Here is a 21,061-nt window from a genome sequence, read left to right on the forward strand (position 1 = left end):
AAAATATTTCCTGTAAGCCTTAACTTCCCATTTCCTATCCCCACCCTGTCCCCTGGTATCCTATATAATTGATTCTTACTCTATCAATTTGCCTATTCTGATTGTTTCAAATCGTTCTGTTCTTTTGTGTCTGGTTTATTTCACTCAACTTGATGTCTTCAGGATTCATCTGTGTTGTCATATGTATCAGGACTTTATTCTTTTTACAGCTGAATAATGTTCCGTCATATGTATATACTAAATTTTATATATCCATTCATTGATTGATAGATATTTGAGTTTCTTCCATCTTTTGGTACTTTTGAATGATGCCTCTAAAACATTGGTGTGCAAATATCTTTTCGAGCCCCTGCTTTCAATTCTTTTGGGTATATACCTTGTAGAGGAATTGCCAGGTTGTATGGTAGTTCTGTATGTAGCTTTCTGAGAACTTGCCAGGCTGTCTTCCACAGCTGCTGCACCATTTTACATTGCCATGAGCAATGAATGAGTGTTCCTGTTTTCACCACATCTTTTCCACACTTGTTATTTCCCTTTTTTATTTTGGTGCATGGGCTGGAAATCGAACCCAGGTCTCCCTGCATTGCAGGCAAGAATTCTACCGCTGAGCTACCCATCCATTTGAAAAAAAAATAGTAGTTGTTTTAATGGTTGTGAATTGGTGTCTCATTGTGGTTTTGATTTGCATTTCCCTGATGGCTAATGATATTGAATGTCTTTCCATGTGCTTTTTGGACATTTGTATATCTTCTTTGAAGAAGTATTTTGCCCATTTTTAATTGGGTTATTTGTCTTTTTGTTGGTAAGTTACACTTTTAACATTTTTGTTTCTCTTATCCAGCTTTTTTTCCCTTCTTTTCAGTAGGAGTGTGATTTCTCACAAAGAAGTTACAGAAAATATGTATACCCTTAGGTATTTATACTGATGAAGTAATTATATCAGTGAATTTGGGGATTTTATTTGCGTGGGGGGGTGATTTTTTTTGTGACACGCACACACACAAAATCAACAGATTTTTTTCCCTCAAGGTTTTGCAGAGGTTGTTGTGATCATATAGTATTCTTTTCTGTGAGTCAAGCAAATATGGGATTTAAAAGTTGTTTGGGGTAATATAGAGATAATGTCCATTTCTCTGGAAAAATGTGACTGTACAGATACACAAGAATTACAGTAATTTCTGGAGGTATGATTTTTAAAATATTTGCTTTTAGATTCTCAAATGCTATCCTAAATTATACATGTATAGAAATTTCACCATATACTCTAGTTAGTATATGGATAAACGACTTCTGATCATTAGAACAGTGAAGTAGGATATATAGTGTGACAAGTATTAATCATATTAATTTTATTCAGTTCTCTTTGTTGATGCTTCACTTCCCTAAGGGATCTATAAGCTGGCTTCATTGTCCTCTGGGAAATTCATTCAACACTGTGTAGGAATAGATCAAAATAGAGGGAATCACATCTTTTTAGGGACTGGTTGTATGATGTGAACTATCTTCTTAAAGTACGTATATGAAAAACACAATCTAATAAATTTTTATAAATCATTCTCTGGTATTGGTAAAGTGACAGTTTTAAAAATCTCTGTGAAGCCTGACCTTACCATCATAGAATTGAGAATGCCTTCTTCACCAGAGGGGAAAGAGAAATGAAACAAAACAAGGTTTCAGTTTCTAAGAGGTTTCACATTAAGTTGAGAGGTCATTCTGGAGGTTACTCTTACTATTACACAAGCTTCAGCCAGATATTATAAATTGCCACAGTATGCCAAGCCCTAACCAACAGTATTCCTGAAAACCCTGGGCTCTATCTAAGACTTTATAAAAGTTTTTCTTGGTAAGTTTTTTTTTCAGAAACTTAAGGCCTCCAGATTGTTCCTTTGCCAGATAATCCCTGAAACCCAAGGTACCAGTCTCTCCAAGAACATCAACTAGTTTCATCCCTCTATTCCATAAAGTCAGTACCCCTTTCTAGCATGAAGTTAAAATGGTCATTGCCAAGATATTCCTGAAAATTGAGAGAAAAGATCAAATGAGAAGGAGGAGGTATAGCTGAGAAATTAGGATTTAACAAATGTTTATGGTTACTGGCTCATTATATAGATATTTCTTTTTTATTTCTAGTATATTAGAATAGCTTGAAGAAAATACCTGAAACTGTTGAACTGTAATCCTGTAGCCTTGATCTTTGATAATGATTGTATAACTATAGGGCTTTTATCATGTAACTGTGTGATTGTAAAAACCTAGTGACTGACACTCCCTTGATCCAGTGTATGGGTAGATGAATGATAAAATAAAGACAAAAATAATTATAATGGGGGGAGATTAAGGGGTATGGGATGTTTGGGGTTTTCTTTTTTCTTTTTATTTCTTTTTTTTGTTATGAGAATGTTGTAAAATTGATTGTGGTGGTGAATGCACAACTATATGATGATACTATGAATTGTTGATTGTATACTTTGAATGGATTATATGGTATATGTGAATATATCTCAATAAAAGTGCATTAAAAATTACCTGTATGAAAATTCTACCTGTTTCCTTAATAAGGAAATAAATATTGAGATACAATTTGTATACCATACAGTTTACCCATTTCAAGTGAACAGTTCAGTGAGGTTTTAGTTTATTTACAGAGTTGTATAAACCAATTTTATAGTATTTTTTTCACCTCGTAAAGAAACCCCATATTGCTTACCTCTCACTCCCCTATCCTTACATCCACCTGAGCTCCAGGCAACCACTGATTGACTTTCTGTTTCTATAGATTTGCCTATTCTGGACATTTCTTGTAAATAGAGTCATAATTTGTGGTCTTTTGTAACTGACTTCATTTAGTATGTCTTCAAGGTTTATCCATGTCGTAGCATGCATCAGTACTTCATTTATTTTTATGGCTAAATGATATTGCATTGTATGGATAGACCACATTTCATTTATCCATTTATCAGTTGATGGCTGTTTGGGTTTCTACCTTTTGGCTATTATTACTAATGCCACTCTCAACATTTGCATACAAGTTTATGTGTGTATATATCTCTTGGGTATATACTTTGAAGTGGAATTGATGAGTCAAATGTTAACTATTCCTATAACTTTTTGAGAAACTGCCAGACTGTTTTCCAAAGTAGCTGCACTGTTGTACATTCCACCTGCAGTGTGAGGGTTCCAGTTCCCCATATGCTTGCCAATACTTGTTATTGCCTGACTTTGATTCTAGCCATCTTAGTATGAAGTGGTATCTCACTGTGGTTTTGATTTGCATTTCCTTGATAGCTAATGATGTTGAACATCTTTTCATGTGCTTATTGGGCATTTGTGTGTTTCCTTTGGAGAAATGACTATTGAGATCCTTTGCTTATCTGAAATTGGATTGTGTTATTGAGTTGTAATAATTCTCTATATATTCTAGATACAAGTGAGACTAATTCTAATTTGATTTGTATTTGCATGTTGTTCTAGTTTGCTAGCTGCCAGAATGCAATATACCAGAAACAGAATGGCTTTTAAAAAGGGGAATTTAATAAGTTGCTAGTTTACAGTTCTAAGGCCAAGAAAATGTCCCAATTAAAGCAAGTCCATAGAAATGTCCAATCTAAGGCATCCAGAGAAAGATACCTTGGTTCAGGAAGGCCAGTGAAGTTCAGGGCTTCTTTCTCAAGTGGAAGGCACATGGCGAGCACAGTCACAGTTTCTCTCTCCTCTGGAATGGCACCTGGCGAACATGGCGAACATGGCGTCATCTGCTAACTTCTTCTGCTTCCTGTTTCATGAAGCTCCCCAGAAGGCATTTTCCTTCTTCATTTCCAAAGGTCACTGGCTATTGGACTTCTGCCTCTCGTGGCTGTGTCATTCTGCTGTGCTCTCTCTGAATCTCTTTCATTCTCCAAAATGTTTCCTCTTTTATAGGATTCCAGAAACTTATCAAGACCTACCCAAATGGGTGAAGGAGACGTGTTGTCACCTATTCCCGCTTAACAACTACTCTTGATTAAATCACACCTCCAGGGAGATGATCTAATTACAGTTTCAAGCATACGATACTGAATAAGAATTAGAAGAAACAGCTGCCTTTACAAAATGGAATTAGAATTAAAACATGGCTTTTCTAGGATCCATACATCATTTCAAACCAGCACACATGGTGTTTTGATTTAGTCACTCTTATCTTAGTGTGATCATTTATTCTAGTGTTTTCCAAATTATATCCCCGGAGAAAGTTTGGACTGTTTGTATAGTCTTTGGAATCTTCCTCTTCCCTTCCCTGGGAATCAAGTGCTGGATGAGGGGAAAACACTGCAGGTGATCTGACTGAGTGCTTTGATTAGTATGAGTGCAAGTAACTTAAAATTTGTGTTACTCTAACCCCACAGCAATCTTGATAATAATACATCTTTAGGAATGTTGTCCTGGTACTAATGATTATTAACTGCTTTTTGTATGCTGTCAGGGACCCTGCTTTTGTGGGGGCAGTAGGTCATAAATAAACAATGAGTATGACCTATCAGTAAGTTAAATACTGAGACAGTGATAAGTTCCTAGAGAACAGAGGTAGAGGAGGGGAAAACTGGTGGATGTAGGTAGTAGTGTTAGTAGGTGTGCTAGTTTGAAAGGATTTATGTACCCTAGAAAAGCCATGTTTTAATCTTAATCTTGTGGGAGCAGCCATTCCTTTTAAACCCTATTCAGCACCATGTGCTGGAAACTTATTAGATCATCTGCACAGAAATGTGGCCCCACTCATTCCACATAAGTCTTGATTAGTTTACTGGAATCCTTTAAAAGAGGAAACATTTTGGAGAAAGCTTCAGAATGACAAGATTCCGAGAGAGCAAAGCCCGTGCAGCCAGAGACCTTTGGAGATGAAGAAGGAAAACGACCCCTGGAGAATTTCACGAAACAGGAAGCCTTGGAGGCAAAGCTAGCAAATGTTGCCATCTTTGCCATGTCCACCATGTGCCTTTCCAGTTGAGAGAGAAAACCTGAACTTCATCGGCCTTTTCTCTTGTTAGTGACTTAATTTGGGCATTTCTGTAGACTTGGTTTAATTTGGACAGTTTCACAGCCTTAGAACTATCAACTTGCAACTTAATAAATTCCCCCTTTTAGGGAAAATTCAACTTCTCCAAATGGGGAATTCTTGATATTCTCACAAGCAGCGGGGACAACCAAAGCAATAGGCTGAGTCCCTAATCTTGGGGTTTGTTCATTTGAAACTTAACCCCGCAAAGGATAGGCTAAGCCTACTTAAAATTAGGCCTAAGAGAACCTCTTTTGTTGCTCAGATGTGGCCTTTCTCTCTCAGACAACACAACAAGCAAACTCACTGCCCTTCTCCCTCTCTACATGGGACATGACTCCCAGGGGTGTGGGCCTTCCTGGCAATGTGGGACAGAAATCCTAGAATCAATAGGGATTCAGTCAGCATCAAGGGATTGAGAAAGCCTTCTCAACCGAAAGGAGGAAGAGAGAAATGAGGCAAAATAAAGGGTCAGTGGCTGAGAGATTCCAAACAGAGTCAAGAGGTTAGCCTGGAGGTTATTCTTACGCATTAAGTAGATATCACCTTTTTAGTTAAGGTGTAAAGGAGAGACTGGAGGGAACTGCCTGAAAATGTAGAGCTGTGTTCCAGTAGCCATGTTTTTTGAAGATGATTGTATAATGATATAGCTTTCACAATGTGACTGTGTGATTGTGAAAACCTTGTGTCTTATGCTCCTTTTATCTGCCTTTTCAACAGACGAGTTATACATACAGATTAAAAATAAATAGGGAGAACAAATGTTAAAATAAATTTAGTAGATTGAAATGCTAGTGATCAATGAAAGGGAGGGAGGGGTAAGGGGTATGGTATGTATGCTTTTTTCCTGTTTTCTTCTTATTTCTTCTTCTGAGATGCAAATGTTCTAAGAAATGATCATGATGATGAATATATAACTATGTGGATGATATTGTGAATTACTGATTATATATGTAGAATGGAATGATCATATGGTAAGAATATGTTTATGTTTAAAAAAATTAATTAAAAAATGCATTAAAAAAATAAATTCCCCCTTTTAAAAGCTGTTCCATATCTGGTATATCGCATTCCGGCAACTAGCAAACTAGAAGAGTAGGTTGGCCACCTTGTGTTTGAGGAAGTGACATTTGAGCAAGGATTTGAAGTAAATGAAGGCTTAGTGGAGCAGCTGTCTAGAGGAAGAGTGTGGTGGGCTAGAGTGAAGGCCTGAGGCCAGAGCTTGCTGAAGAACAAATGTCAGACAGGGGGCCAAGCTAGGCTGGACCTAGCTGTGGTTGGGACACCATATTCTACCCAATGTAAGATGGGCCAGTTAAGGCTATGGTGTTTTTTGCTTGTTTGTTTGTTAAATAGAAACTGATGTTTGTTTTCCATCAACCTTATTTCCATTTTCTGTTTGAGCCCATTAAAGAAGCACTTGTAGGCGGAGTGCTCGGGTAGTTGGCGGAACTGCTGAATGGCTATGGAGGGCCCTTGCATGTCTTCAGGCCAGTCTCCTACCTTGGGGCAAGGAGCAGTAAGTTCAGCAGCTGGCGCAGTCTGCCTGTTCCCTAGGATGTCTATGTCCCCGTAGTGCAGAGGAGAATCTGTTACACAGAGCGGTGGTCAGCAGGTTTATATAGGACATTTCCACAAGAGGCAGGTGGTCAGGCTAGTGTCATAACCTGCCAGAGGTGTGACTCCTGGAAGGCTGCCTGGATCTGACGAATGAAGGTTCCAGGAATAAAGTGCCCAGCAGTGGGCATAGCTCCACTGGCAATAAGAGACTTCAGTATGTAGCCATTTAGTGTTTGAGCAAAGATCTGTCACCATCTGATTTAGATTTGGGAAAATGGAGTGTCTGCTGTGTTGAGAGTAGGTAGGCTCTCGGGAGGTGAGGACAGAAGCAGGGGACTTCTTAGTTGACTGTTGCTGTAAATTAAGTGAGTGATGCTGATAGCTCAAATCAAGGTTGTTATTGGTGATCGTGATGAGAAGTTGATGGTCTCTGGACACTTTTTTTTTTTTTTTTGTCTGTTTGTTTGTGTCTTTTTTTTTTTACTGTTATTATTTTTATTTTTTTCTCTATATTAACATTCTATATCTTTTTCTGTTGTTTTGCTAGTTCTTTTCCTAAATCGATACAAAAGTACTAAGAAATGATGATCATGCATCTGGACACATTTTGCAGGAAGAGTTAACATTATTTGTCAACAAGATTGAATGTGGAGTGGGAAAGGAAGAGAAGAATCATAGAAGATGTCCGTTTTGTTTGGGTGAGCAACTGAAAGGAAGGAGTTGGAAAAAAACTGAGTTAGAGAAGACTGGGTGAGGCATGTTTGGAGGAGGAAAATAGGGGCTGTGTTTTGAAATGCCTGTTGTATAGTTTATTCAGTTGTCTTTGGTGATGCTTTTCTTCCCTGAGGATCTTCTCTGATCCCAGTGTAGTGTACCACTTGGCGTTTGGTGAGGAAAACAGAAGCCACTCGAGGCATTTTATTTTTATTTTTTAAAATATTTTTATTGGCAAAACAACATACAAACACAAACATTCTTAACTTATGAACATTCCATACTTGGTATGCAATCAGTGTCTCACAGTATCATCACATAGTTGTATATTCCTTGCCATGATCATTTCTTAGAACATTTGCATCATTCCGCAAAAAGGAATAAAAAGAAAAAAGAGGGTGCACAGGTGGTTCATTTGTAGAATGCTCGCCTTTCATGCGGAAGACCTGGGTTTGATTCCCGGACTATGCATCGGAAAATACAAAAAAAAAAAAGAAAAAATTCATACATACCATACTCCTTGCCCCTCCCTCTCATTGACCGCTAGTATTTCCATCTAGTAGTGGTTATGTTTTAACCTTTGTTCCCCCTATTTTTTTTTTCTGTACCCCTTACCACTCTCTTTCATTGATCACTAGTATTTCAGTCTACTCAATTTATTTTAACATTTGTTCTATTATTTGTTTATTTTTTATCCATATTTTTTTACTTACCTGATCATACCATAGATAAAAGGAGCATCAGATGCAAGGTTTTCACAGTCACACAGTCAAATTGTGAAAGCTGTATCAGTATACAGTTATCATCAAGAAACGTGGCTGCTGGAACACACTATGCTGTTTCAGGCACCTTCCTCTAGTCACTCTAATACACCTTAAACTGAAAAGGGGATGTCTGTATAATGCATAAGAATAACCTCCAGGATAACCTACCTCTCAACTGTTTGAAATCTCTCAGCCACTGACACTTTATTTTGTCTTATTTCTCTCTTCCCCCTTTCAGTCAAGAAGGTTTTCTCAGTCCTTGATGCTGAGTCCCAGCTCATTCTAGGATTTCTGTCCCACGTTGCCAGGAAGGTCTACACCCCTGGGAGTCATGTCCCATGTAGAGAGGGGGAGCAAACAATGAGTTTGCTTGGAGTGTTGGCTGAGAGAGAGGCCACATCTGAGCAACAAAAGAGGTTCTCTTGGGGGTGACTCTTAGGCCTAATTTTAGGTAGGCTTAGCCTGTCCTTTGTGGGGTTAAGCTTCATATGAACAAACTCCAAGATTTCAAGGTATTTTTTTGTTTGTTTTGGGGGGTACCAAGTTACTTTATTTGAAGGAAGGGTGCAAATGAAAGAACTTGGTGGGTATTGATGCAACTTATAGAAAAGGCAAAGGTAAACCCAACATTCATGCTCTGCTGTGGTGACCAAAGAAGTAACCCCATGACTCTGGGGAAGATGGCATAAGACTTAGTGCTTATCATCACTGTTTCTCAGAGTGTGTCAAGGCATTTTTTTTTTACTTTTCTGTGTTTATTTTATTTATTTTTAACTTTTTTTATTGTATAGTGTAACATATATACAAAGCAAAGAAATAAAAAAAGCAATAGTTTTCAAAGCACTCTTCAACAAGTGGTTACTGGACAGATCCCAGAGTTTGTCATGGGCTACCATACGATCCTATCATATTTTTCCTTTTAGCTGCTCCAGAATATAGGAGCCTAGAGGGCTTAAATACTTTTTTATCATCACAGTCAAATTTTTTTTCCTTTTTTCATGAACAATCACATGTATACAGAAAAGCTATAAATTTTAAAGTATAGCATCACAGTTAGTTGTAGAATATATTTCAGACTTTGATATGGGTTGCAATTTCACAATTTTAGGTTTTTACTTCTGGCTGCTCTAAAATACTGGAGACTAAAAGAAACATCAATTTAATGATTCAGCATACATAATCATTTGTTATGGCCTGTCCTCTATGTATAATTCCACCATCACTTTTGATCTTTCCATACCTCTCTTTGGGGTTGTTTGAGCTATGGTGATTCAAAAGTTTTCATATTGGAAGGGTCTGTTCCTAATATGGGGTAGAGAGATGAAAGTATCTGATGTTCTGGGGAGACTGGGCTAGATTTCAGGACTTAACAGGACCAGGGACCCATCTGGAGGTTGCAGATCTCTGGAAAGTTACTCTAGTGCCTGGAACCCTTGTGGAATCTTATAAATAACCCAAGGTGTTCTTTAGGATTGGCTGAAATGGTCCTCGTCGGGGGCTGGCAGGTTATGATAGGTAGCAAGGTCTACCTGAAGCTTGTGTAAGAGCAACCTCCAGAGTAGCCTCTCGACTGCATTTGAACTCTGTCAAGGCATTTTTTTTTATGCGTATAATTAGAATCCTTTACTACTGTTGGAAGAGCTGGGAGAGTTGTTGCTTAAGGAAGCTACTGTTACAGGTGAATGCTTCCCGGGAGCTCCTTTGCCTCCATAGTGAGTTTAGTAATCTCTGTTGGAGGGGCTGCTGACCTCAGTAGTTGGAGCAGGTGATTGTTGGGATTGCTCTCAGATGCTTTGAGGATTCTCTGCATTCTAAGCAGATGCAGCTCTAGATCTTAGCTGCCCAGGCAGGCATAGTCTTTTCTTTTTTTCCCTTCACCTGTCTCTCCCTACAACTATACTTCTGCCTGCCATTACCTCTGGAAAATAATGTTCTTTCATTTTGTAGATCTTGCATGAGTGCCTCTTATTAGGCAACTTTAACCCTGAATTGTAGTGGGAAGGGGCTTCTCTGTGATGCGCATGAGACTGGAGGAGGGTGGCAGTGATGCATTTTACAACAGCCTGTTTGACAGAAGCTCCTGGGAACTGGATTCACAAGTTGGGAATTTAAAAAGAGAAATGTAAGTTAGAAATAGAAGTTTTAAGGTTGTTTGCATGCAGAGGAGAAAAAGTGCCTCGTAGAATAAAGGACTGAGCTTTGGCAGACTCTAGCATGAACAGGTATGAAAGAAGAGTAGGAATAGCAACAGAGACTGAGAAAGAGCCACTGGGAAGGCCAGAGGACAACCAGAAGATGATGGCCTAGGAACCAAGAGAAAGGCCATGTGGCAGTGACCAAGCTGCTCACAGGTCAAGTCAGATCTGAGAATTGACTACTGGATTTAACAGTGTGGAGGTCCTTGGCAACCTTGACCAGAAAAGTTTCAGTGGGAGTGGTGGGGGTCAAAGTGGGAATAAGAGAGAAAAGGAAGAGAAGAATTTGTGGCATCTAGTATGGATAAGTTTTTTTTTTTTTTTTTTTTAAAGAGTTTTCTGCAAGGGAGACCAAAGTAATGGGACAGCAGGTGTTGAGTAAGTGAATTGAGAGTAGGCTTTTTTTAAAAAAAAAATTATTGGAGAAGAAAAATAAAAAAAAAAAAACACAAATAATAATTACTGGAGAATTAACATCTCCTTGATATTTTGATGGGTCTAATCCAGTAGAGCCTAAATTGATGCTTTTGGGAAGAAAGAGAAGGACCAGCAACGTTCCTGATGAGGTGAGGAAGGTAGGTGTTAGGGCTCAGGAGGGAAGGGGGAGATCATTGGGGTTCACGTAGGTGGATATGCAGTGGGACCTTCTGCAAATTCTTCTCTCTTTCTTAAGTAGTGTCTTTATTATTGCATGTTTTTGTGGGCTATGCTGGGTCCTCTGCTCAGGATTGGACAAGCTGCAGTCAGTTGTTGCCCAGGGCTGTGTCTCACTTGAGTACATATAGTTGACAATTCATATTCTTGTATCTATAGAACTCTTCATAGTTGCAAGTTCTTTTTTTTTTTTTTTTTTTAAAGAGAGAGGGAGGAAGGGAAGGAAAGACAGAGAGAAGGAAGGAAGGATGGAAGGAAGGAAGGGAAACATCTTTAAACATTTTCTTGTTTTATTGTATTTTGTTTGTTTTTTACATGGGCTGGGGCCGGGAATCGAACCGAGGTCCTCCGGCATGGCAGGCAAGCACTTTGCCCGCTGAGCCACCGCGGCCCGCCCAAGTTCTTTTTTTTTGACATGGGTAGGCGCTAGGAATTGAACTCAGGTCTCTGGCATGCCAGGCAAGAACTCTGGCACTTGAGCCACCGTTGCCTACCCTGCAAGTTCATTTTTGAGGGCCTCAATTTCTTCAGGAAAGTAGGAAGCAAAGCCACCACATGCGATGAGGGTGGGGGAAGAAGGGTTGGGGAGTGAAAGAGAGGTAGGAAAATAGCTGCCCTGGAGAGTGAATAGACAGGTAACTTGGAGGAAGATGACTAGCAGCATGAAGGGATCATGGAGAGAAGTGGTCATGAATTTAAAGTGGGACTGCCAAGTGAGCTTGTTGGGTAGAAGATGGTGGAGAGAGAATGCCATGTTTGTTTATAGTGAAGGCTTTCTTATTTAATCCTCATGATAAGTGAAATAAATACAGTTATTGTCATCATTTTACAGGTGAAGAAACTGAGGCACAGGGTAGCTAAGATTCATAGCTAGTAAGTACTGGAGCTAGGATTCAAAATCTGAGATATCTTACTTTTCTGAACATTATACACTGTACTGTAAGCGCTTTCTTTTTTGTCCTCTAATCTTAATTGTACTATACCACAAGCTGTCAAGCATTGTATTTTCTCCTGTGGTGGCAGGTGTATTGGGTCCTTTGACTTTGCATATCAAAGTTTAAGGACAAATGCTTAAAGAAATATGAATTCACTGAAAGTGAACCTGGTAGGTTAGTAACAGTGGCTTATCAGGCACTTTTGGGGACTGAAATATTTCACCAAGCTTCGTATACGTTGTGTCATTCTTCACTACAGCCTTCAGGGATAAGAATTACCCCATTTTACAGATGAGGAAATAGGTTTCTAGAGGTTATGCTTCTTGCTCAAGGTCATACAGCTGCTCATTGGGGCTGGGGCTTGAAACTCATCTCCCTCCGAGGTCTGTGCTCTATATCCTGCAAGTCCAGGGTCTCCTGTTCTCGTGCCTGACCTGGGGGAAGACTCCTCACTGTACTTAAATCATAACCTTGCATATTTTCAGTACAGGCTATTATAAAGTAATGAATGAAAATGAAAGGGTTCTGTGTGACAAATGACTATGTAGGTGATAGATAGGAAATGTCATAAAGCATCTCTTTTAATACATTTCATTGCATTGCATTTATAGCATAAAGGTCTTAATTTGACAAAATGGCAAAACAGAAATACTGTTTTAGTTGCTCAGAAAATCATGGTCCAGATGTACCTGGAATATTTAATTTAGTTCTGCTTATTGAATCTTAAGAAACACTAACTAAAATGACTTGTGGTGGAAAAGCTTTTATATATGATTAGGAATGATTCTTGTCATTGGCACTAATATTTCTTTTAGCCTCCATTACCTTAGATTAGAGCAGCTAGAAATAAAAAACTAAAACTATGAAATTGTAACCCATACCAAATTCTGAAATCTGGTCCACAACTAAGTATTGCGATGTACTTTGAAATTTATTGCTTTTGTGTGTATATGTTATTTAAAGAGAAGGAGGAGTATAACAGAGAAGATAGGATTTAACAAATAAGTATGACTACTGAATCATTATACTGATATTTCTGTTGGTCTTTCGACTTCTATAAATCCAGAACTTTCTGGGCAGAATGAAAGTGAAAAATGTGAAAGGGAAGAATGGTAGAAATAACTTGCATTTTCAAAATGTTTTCACATACCAGTTCCTTTGAGTCTTTAAATTACATTATGATGTAAAAAGTTTAAACAATTTATTTCCATTAGGTAGATGAGAAAATAGAGATTTAGAAAACTAAATGAAGGCAGAACTAGGACTAGAATTTTGACTTTCTGATTTCCAGTGTAATATTCTGACTCCCAAATCACAAGTCTCAACTAAAGTAAAAGAATGATGGGAAATTCCATTAGATTATTAATAATATTTGGCAGTGTCAAATATTGTTATCAATGTTGTGTTATGTATAAGATAATGTATAATACATTGGTAATGTATTCTTAAAGATAACATGTCAGTTGGTGTCTCTGAGTCAAATGTTAGCTTTAGTTATTTTTTAATGTCTTTTTTTTATTGTGAAATAAAACATATATACAAAAAAGCAATAAATTTCCAAGTGCATTTTAACAAGTAGTTATAGAACAGATTTAAAAGTTTGATATGGGTTACAGTTCAGTGATTTTTCATTTTTTCTTTTAGCTGCTCCAGGACACTGGAGACCAACAGAAATATCAATATAATGATTCAGCAGTCATACTTATTTGTTAAATCCTATCTTCTCCTTCTCTTTAAATAACATGTACACATAAAAGCAATAAATTTCAAAGTACATTGCAACAATTAGTTGTGGACCAGATTTCAGAGTTTGGTATGGGTTACAATTCCATAGTTTTAGGTTTCAATTTCTAGCTGCTCTAAGGTACTGGAGGCTTAAAGAAATATAATGCTTCAGCACTTATACTCATTTGTTAAACCCTACTTTCTCTGTATAATTCCACCATCACCATATTTTGCCCCCTCTTTAGGGGTATTTGAGCCATGCCTATTCTAACTTTTTCATGTTGGGAGGGGCTGTTGATAATATAGGGAAGGGAATGGAACTAGTTGATGTTCTAGAGAGGCTGGCTTCTCTGCATCTCAGGACATATCTGGTCTAGGGACCCATCTATAGGTTGTAGGATTTCTGGAAAGTTACCCTAGTACATGGAACCTTTGTAGAATCTTATATAACACCCTAGGTGTTCTTTAGGATTGGCAGGAGTGGTTTGTTCAGGGTTTGGCAAACTATAATAGGTAGCAGTGTCTAACTGAAGTTTGTATAAGAGCAATCTCCAGAGTGGCCTCTTGACTCTATTTGAACTCTCTCAGCCACTGATACCTTATTTTTTACAATTCTTTTCCCCCTTTTTTGTCAGGATGGCATTGTTGATACCACAGTGCCAGGGACAGGCTCATCCCTGGGAGTCATGTCCCATACTGCCAATGAGACATTCACCCCGGGATGACATGTCCCACATAGCAGGGAGGGCAATGATTTCATTTGGAGAGTTGAGCTTAGAGAGAGAGAGAGGCCACATATGAGCAACAAAAGAGGTCTGCTGGACATGACTCTTAGGTATACCTATAAGTAGGCTAAGCTTCTCTGCTATATACATATGTAAGCTCCTCAAGAGCAAGCCTCCAGATCAAGGGCTTGGCCTATTGATTTGGATATCCCTAATGCTTAGCACAGTATCTGGGGTTTTCCCAGTGGTAAAGTTTAATAGTTCCATATTTTTCACCCATCCTTCAAGGGACTTTGTTAGTACTTTCTGATTATCTGCTTGATATATTCTGGGATGTATCTAGTTATATTAGTTAGGGTTCTCCAGAGAAACAGAATCAACAGAAAACACTCACAAATATAAAATTTATAAAAGTGGGTGGGCCACAGTGGCTCAGCAGGTAAGAGTGCTTGCCTGCCATGCCCGAGGACCCAGATTCGATTCTTGGTGCCTGCCCATGTCAAAAAAAAAAAAAGCTTTATAAAAGTGTCTCATGTAACTGTGGGAATGCAGAGTCCAAAATCCACAGGGCAGGCTGTGAAGCCAGCGATTCTGATGGAGGGTCTGGACGAACTCCACAGGAGAGGCTAGCCAGCTGAAGCAGAAAGGAAACCTGTCTCTTCTGAATCCTCCTTAAAAGGCTTCCTGTATTGAGATTAAGCATCACTTATCGAAGAAGACACTCCCCTAGGCTGATTATAAATGGAATCAGGTGTGGATGCAGCTGACTTAGTGATCATGATTTAATTCTATGAAATGTCTCATCACAACAGACAGGCCAGCACCTGCCCAACGAGACAAACAGGTACCACCACTTGGCCAAGTTGACACATGAACCTGACCAATGCGTTAGGCATTATATGAAGCTATATGAGATTAAAGGCTCTCATTCTTATTCTGGGCTCCCTGTGTTTGGATTGTTTAAATGATCTATACAGACAGGTTAAGTTAGGTTGTGTGCTACAGAAAATTTAGGTTCTGGACTAAATAAACCTTTCTTCCTTTGATCTCAAAGAGTAGGTGAAGTTCTAAAATACAGATAATGTCTTCCTTACCCCAGTATTCTGAATTACCTTCATCCTGACTTGGTCTGCTTCATTCTTATCTCTAAATACCAGATTATACATATGTAATAGAACCCCTCAAAATCCAGAAATAACAGTTACTGCTTCAGACTAAATGTAACTGCTATAAGAACTTTCGATCTAGGCCCCAGTTTTCTTGTAAGTATTTTCTAAATGAGATCATTCAATATTTGCTCTTTTGTTTTTGGCTTATTTTGCCTTATCAAATGTCCCACTGGTTCATTCACATTGTTGCATGCTTCACAACTTCATTCCTTTTCATATTCAATCATATGTGTGCACCATTGTGCGCCAGTCTACTTCTCAGTCATTGCATCTTTCAGCTACCTCCATCTACTGGGATATGGTCATAAAAGTGAAATCATACAGTATCTGTCCTTTTGTGTTTGTCTTATTTCACTCAGCATTATGTTCTCCAGGCTCATCCATCTTGTCGAGTGCTTCTGGACGTCATTTTGTCTTACTGCTGCATGATATTCCATTGTAGGTATATACCACATTTTAATTTACTCATCTATTGATGGGCACTTGGATTGTTTCCGTCTTTTGGTGATTGTGAATAATACTGCTGTGAACAGCTGTGTGCAAATGTCTGTCTGTGTAACCTCTTTCAGCTCTTCTGTTATATTAATATAACAACTAGTGGTATTGCCGGGTCATCGGGCAACTTGATATTTAGTTTTCTAAAGAACCGTCAGATGGCTTCCATAGTGGCTACCATTATACATTCCCACCAGCAGGGCATGAGTGTCCCAATTTCTCCACATCCTCTCCAACATTTATAGTTTCCTGTTTGTTTAATAGCAGCATTCTTATAGGTGTGAGGTAGTATCTCATTGTAGGCTTGATCTGCATTTCCCTTATAGCTAATTTAATTGACTGTCTCTTCATGTGCTTTTTAGTTATATGTATTTGCTCTTTAGAAAAATGTCTATTCATATATTTAGCCCATTTTATAATTGGGTTATTTGTTATTTGGTTGTTGAGTTGTATGATTTCTTTATGTATGCAGGATATCAAACCTTAATCTGATGTGTGATTTCTTTTTCTCCCATTTAGTTGGCTGTATCTTCATCTTTTTCATGAAGTGTTTTGAGATGCAAAAACATTTGATTTTGAAGAGTTTCCATTTATCTATTTTTTTCTTTTGTTGCTTCTGCTTTGGGTGTAAGGTTTAGAAAGCTTTCTTCTATTACTAGGTCTTGAGGATGTTTCCCTACAGTTTCTTCTAAAAGCTTTATGCTACTGGTTCTTATATTTAGGTGTTTAATACAATTTGAATTAATTTTTGTGTAGGGTGTAAGGTAAGGGTCATCTTTCATTCTCCTGGCTATCAATATCCAGTTTTCCCATGCCAATGTAGTGAAAAGACTATTTTATCACAGTTCAGTGGATTTGGGGGCCTTGTCGAAGATCAGTTGACTATATAGATGGTGTGTCTGTTTTGGTGCTCTTGATTTGATTCCTTTGGCCAATACCGTGTGCCAGTAGTATGCTGTTTTGACCACTGTGGCTTTATAATAAGTTTTAAAATTGAAGAGTGTTAATCCTCCCACTTCATTCTTCTTTTTTTAGGTTGCTTTTAGCTATTCAAGGTCTCTTTCCCTTCCAGATGAATTTGGTAACTAGCTTTTCCAAGTTTTTGAAGTAGGTTATTGGAATTTTGATTGATACTCCATTGAATGTGTAGATCAATTTGGGTAGAATTGACATCTTGACTACATTTAATCTTGCTGTCCATGAGCAGGGAATGTCTTTCCGCCAATTTAGATCTTTGATTTCTTTTAGCAGTGTTATGTAGTTCTCTTTGTACAAGACCTTTACATCCCTAGTTAAGTTTATTCTTCGATACTTGATTCTTTTAGTTGCTATTTTGAATGAAATTTTTTTCCCTTAATTGACTCCTCAGGTCATTGCTTGTGTATGGAAACATTACTGATTTTTGCGCATTAATTTTTAACCTGTCACCTTGCTGAATTTGCTTATTAGCTTAAGTAACTTTATTGTAGGTTTCTTAGGATTTTCCCAATATAGTATCATGTCATTTGCAAATGATGAAAGTTTTAGTTCTTCCTTTCCAATTTGGATGCCTTTCATTTCTTTGTCCTGCCTGATTGCTCTAGCTAGAACTTCTAGGGCAATGTTGGATAGTAGTGGTGACAGAGTTCATCCTTTTCTCGTTCCTGATATTGGGGGAAAGCTTTCAGTCTCTTAAAATTGAGTCTGATGCTGGCTATGGGTTTTTCATGTATGCTTTTTATCATATTGAGGAAGTTACCTTTGATTCCTGCCTTTTGAAGTGTTTTCATCAGAAAAGGATGTGGAATTTTTTAAATACTTTTTCAGCATCAATTGAAACGACCATATGATTTTTCTCTTTTGATTTGTTAATGTTTTGTATTACCTTAACTAATTTTCTTGTGTTGAACCATCCTTACATTTCTGGTATAAACCTCACTTGGTTGTGGTGTATAATTCTTTTAAGGTGCTGTTGGATTCGATTTGCTAATATTTTGTTGAGAATTTTTGCATCCATATTTATTAGGGAGCCTGGTCTGTAGTTTTCCTTTCTTGTAGCATCTTTACCCAGTTTCGGTATTAAAGTGATGTTAGTTTCATAAAATGAGTTAGGTAGTGATCCCTTTTCCTCATATTTTTGCAAGTTTGAGTAGGGTTGATGTTCGTTCTTTTTGGAATGTTTGACAAAATTCCCCTGTGCAGCCATCTGGCCGTAGGCACAAATCCTTGTGGGAAGATTTTTGGTGACTAACTTGTGTTGATTTGTTGAGATCTTCTGTTTCTTTTTGAGTCAGTGTAACTTGTTTGTGTGTTTCCAGAAATTTGTCCGTTTCATCTAAGTTGTCCAGTTTGTTGGCATATAATTGTTCATAGTATCCTTTTATGATTTTTTTTTTATTTGTTCAGGGTCTGTAGTGATGACCTCTCTCTCATTTCTGATTTTGTTTATTTGCATCCTCTCTCTTTTTTTTCTTTGTCAGTCTTGCTAGTGGCGCATCGATTTTATTGATTTTCTCAACCAATTTTTGGTTTTATTGATTCTCTTTCTGTTGTTCTTTTGTTTTCCCATTCATTTAACTCTGCTTTAATCTTCACTGTTTCCCTTATTCTATTTGCTTTGCGGTTAGTTTGCTGTTCTTTCTCAAGAACAGGTAAGCTGTTAAGTCCTTGATTTTTGTCTTAATATAGGCATGTATGGCAATAAATTTCCCTTTCAGAGCAGCCTTTGCCATATCCCATACATATTCTGATGTATTATATTCTTGTTTTCATTCGTCTCCAGATAGGTACTGATTTCTCTGTCAATGTCTTCTTTGACCCACTCATTATTTAAGAGTGTGTTATTTAATATTCATATGTTTGTGAAAGTTCTTGTTTTTTGGTGGTTATTGATTTCCACCGTAATTCCATTGTGATCAGAGAAAGTGCTTTGAATAATTTCAGTGTTTTTAAATTTTTGAAGACCTGTTTTGTGCTCCAGTGTATGATCTATCCTGGAGAATGTTCCACAAGCACTAGAGGAGAATGTATACCCTCATGTTTTGGGGTGTAATGACTTAGGTCTAATTCATTTATCAAGTTGTTTAAGTTCTCTGTTTCCTTTCTGATTCTCTGTCTGATTCTGTCTGTAGAGGAGAGTGGTATATTGAAGTCTCCTACTATTATTGTTGAAATGTCTAGTGCTCCCATCAGTTTTGTCAATGTCTGTCTCATGTACTTTGGAGCTCCTTGATTGGGAGCATAGACATTTATGATTATTTTATCTTCTTGGTGAATTGACCTTTTAATAAATATATAATATCCTTCTTTGTCTCTTATGTTGTCTATACTTTTAAAGTCTATTTTGTCCAATATTAATATAGCTACTCCTGCTTTCTTTTGGTTACAGCTTGTATCGAAGATCTTTTTCCATGCTTTCATTTTCAGTCTATTTGTATCCTTGTGTCTCTTGTAAGCAGCACATAGCTGGATTATGTTTCTTAATCCATTCTGCCAATCTGTATCTTTTAATTGGTGAATTTAGTCTGTTAACATTCAAAGTTATTACTGAAAAGGTGTTTTCTTGATTCCACCATCTTATCTTTTTTATTTTTATTTTTATTTATTGTTAGGTCTATAATATTCTATTGCCTCTTTCTCTTTGTATTCTTTAAATTACCCTTAGTGGTACTCTTCAATTCTGTACCCTCCTCCAGACCTTCCTCTCCTGTTTTTTTTTTTAGCCGGCAGAACTCCTTTTAGTATTTCTTGTAGGTCCAGTCTCTTGTTGACAAATTCTTTCAGAACTTCTTTTTCTGTGAAAACTTGAATCTCTCCTTCAGTTTTGAAGGATGGTTTGCCTGGGTACAGAATTCTTGGCTGGAAGTCTTTGTCTTTCAGGATCTTAAATATGTCATACCACTGCCCCCTTGCCTCTTTAGTGACAGTTGAGAAGTCCGAACTCTGTTATATGTGGTTTCCCTTTTAGGTAGTAGATTGTTTTTCTGTTGCCACTTTCAGAATTTTCTACTTCTCTTCAACATTTGACAAACTGATTATTATGTGTGTTAGGAAAGGCCTATTTGAATTTCTATTTGCAGTTTGTTGGGCTTCTTTGATTTGCATATTTATGTCATTTATAAGGGTTGGGAAGTTTTCCTCCATCATATCCTCACCTAATCTTCGTAGCCGTTTACTCTCCTCTTTTCTTTCTGGAACACTGATGATTCTTATACATATTTGTGCTTTGTTTTGTCCATTTTCCTGAGATCCAATTCAAACTTTTCCATCTTTTTTGTCATTTGCTCGTTTGTGTGTTTGAAATCAGTTGTCCTGTCCTCTAGTGTGCTTATTCTTTCTTCTGCCTTTTTAAATCTGCTGTTGTGTGTCTCTAGTATATTTTTATTTGGTCTACAGCATCTTTAATCTCTATGATATCTGCTATTTTTCTAATTATTCTTTCAGATTCCTCTTTATGCTCTTGTAGTGTCTTTTTTTCTTTTAATTTTTTTTATTAATCAAAAAAAAGAAAAGAAATTAGCACAACATTTAGAAATCATTCCATTCTACACATGCACTCAGTAATTCTTAGTATCATCACATAGATGTATGATCATCATTTCTTAGTACATTTGCATCGATTTAGGAAAAGAACTAGCAAAACAGCAGAAAAAGATATAGAATGTTAATATAGAGAAGAGAATTAAAATAATAATACTAATAAAAAATATATATAAAAAGGAAAAAGAAAAAAAACAAAAACAAAAGATACAAACACACAAACAAACAAACAAAAAAACATATTTCAGGTGCAGCTTCATTCAGTGTTCCAACCTAGTTACATTACACCTAGGTATTATTGTGCTGTCCATTTTTGAGTTTTTGTATCTAGTCCTGTTGCACAGTCTGTATCCCTTCAGCTCCAATTACCCATTATCTTACCCTGTTTCTGACTCCTGCTGGTCTCTGTTACCAATGATATATTCCAAGCTGATTCTCGAATGTCGGTTCACATCAGTGGGACCATACAGTATTTGTCCTTTAGTTTTGGGCTAGACTCACTCAGCATAATGTTCTCTAGGTCCATCCATGTTATTACATGCTTCATAAGTTTAGTCTGTCTTAAAGCTGCATAATAT

General features: G+C 37.4%; 1 protein-coding gene across 9 annotated transcripts in view; it reads left to right on the forward strand.

The window, feature by feature from the left end:
* Positions 1–21,061, forward strand: part of PTK2 (protein tyrosine kinase 2) — a 404,029-nt gene that overhangs the window by 25,867 nt on the left and 357,101 nt on the right. The window contains exon 1 of one of the 9 annotated variants that reach the window (XM_077166684.1): positions 2,377–7,287. The exons of the other annotated variants lie outside the window; for them this stretch is intronic. The gene's annotated coding sequence lies outside the window, so the exon portion shown is untranslated. Of the gene's footprint in view, positions 1–2,376; positions 7,288–21,061 lie in introns of those variants that run through there. 9 annotated transcript variants of the gene reach the window in all.

The sequence above is a fragment of the Tamandua tetradactyla genome, chromosome 6, assembly GCF_023851605.1.
Source record: "Tamandua tetradactyla isolate mTamTet1 chromosome 6, mTamTet1.pri, whole genome shotgun sequence".
Classification (NCBI taxonomy): domain Eukaryota; kingdom Metazoa; phylum Chordata; class Mammalia; order Pilosa; family Myrmecophagidae; genus Tamandua; species Tamandua tetradactyla.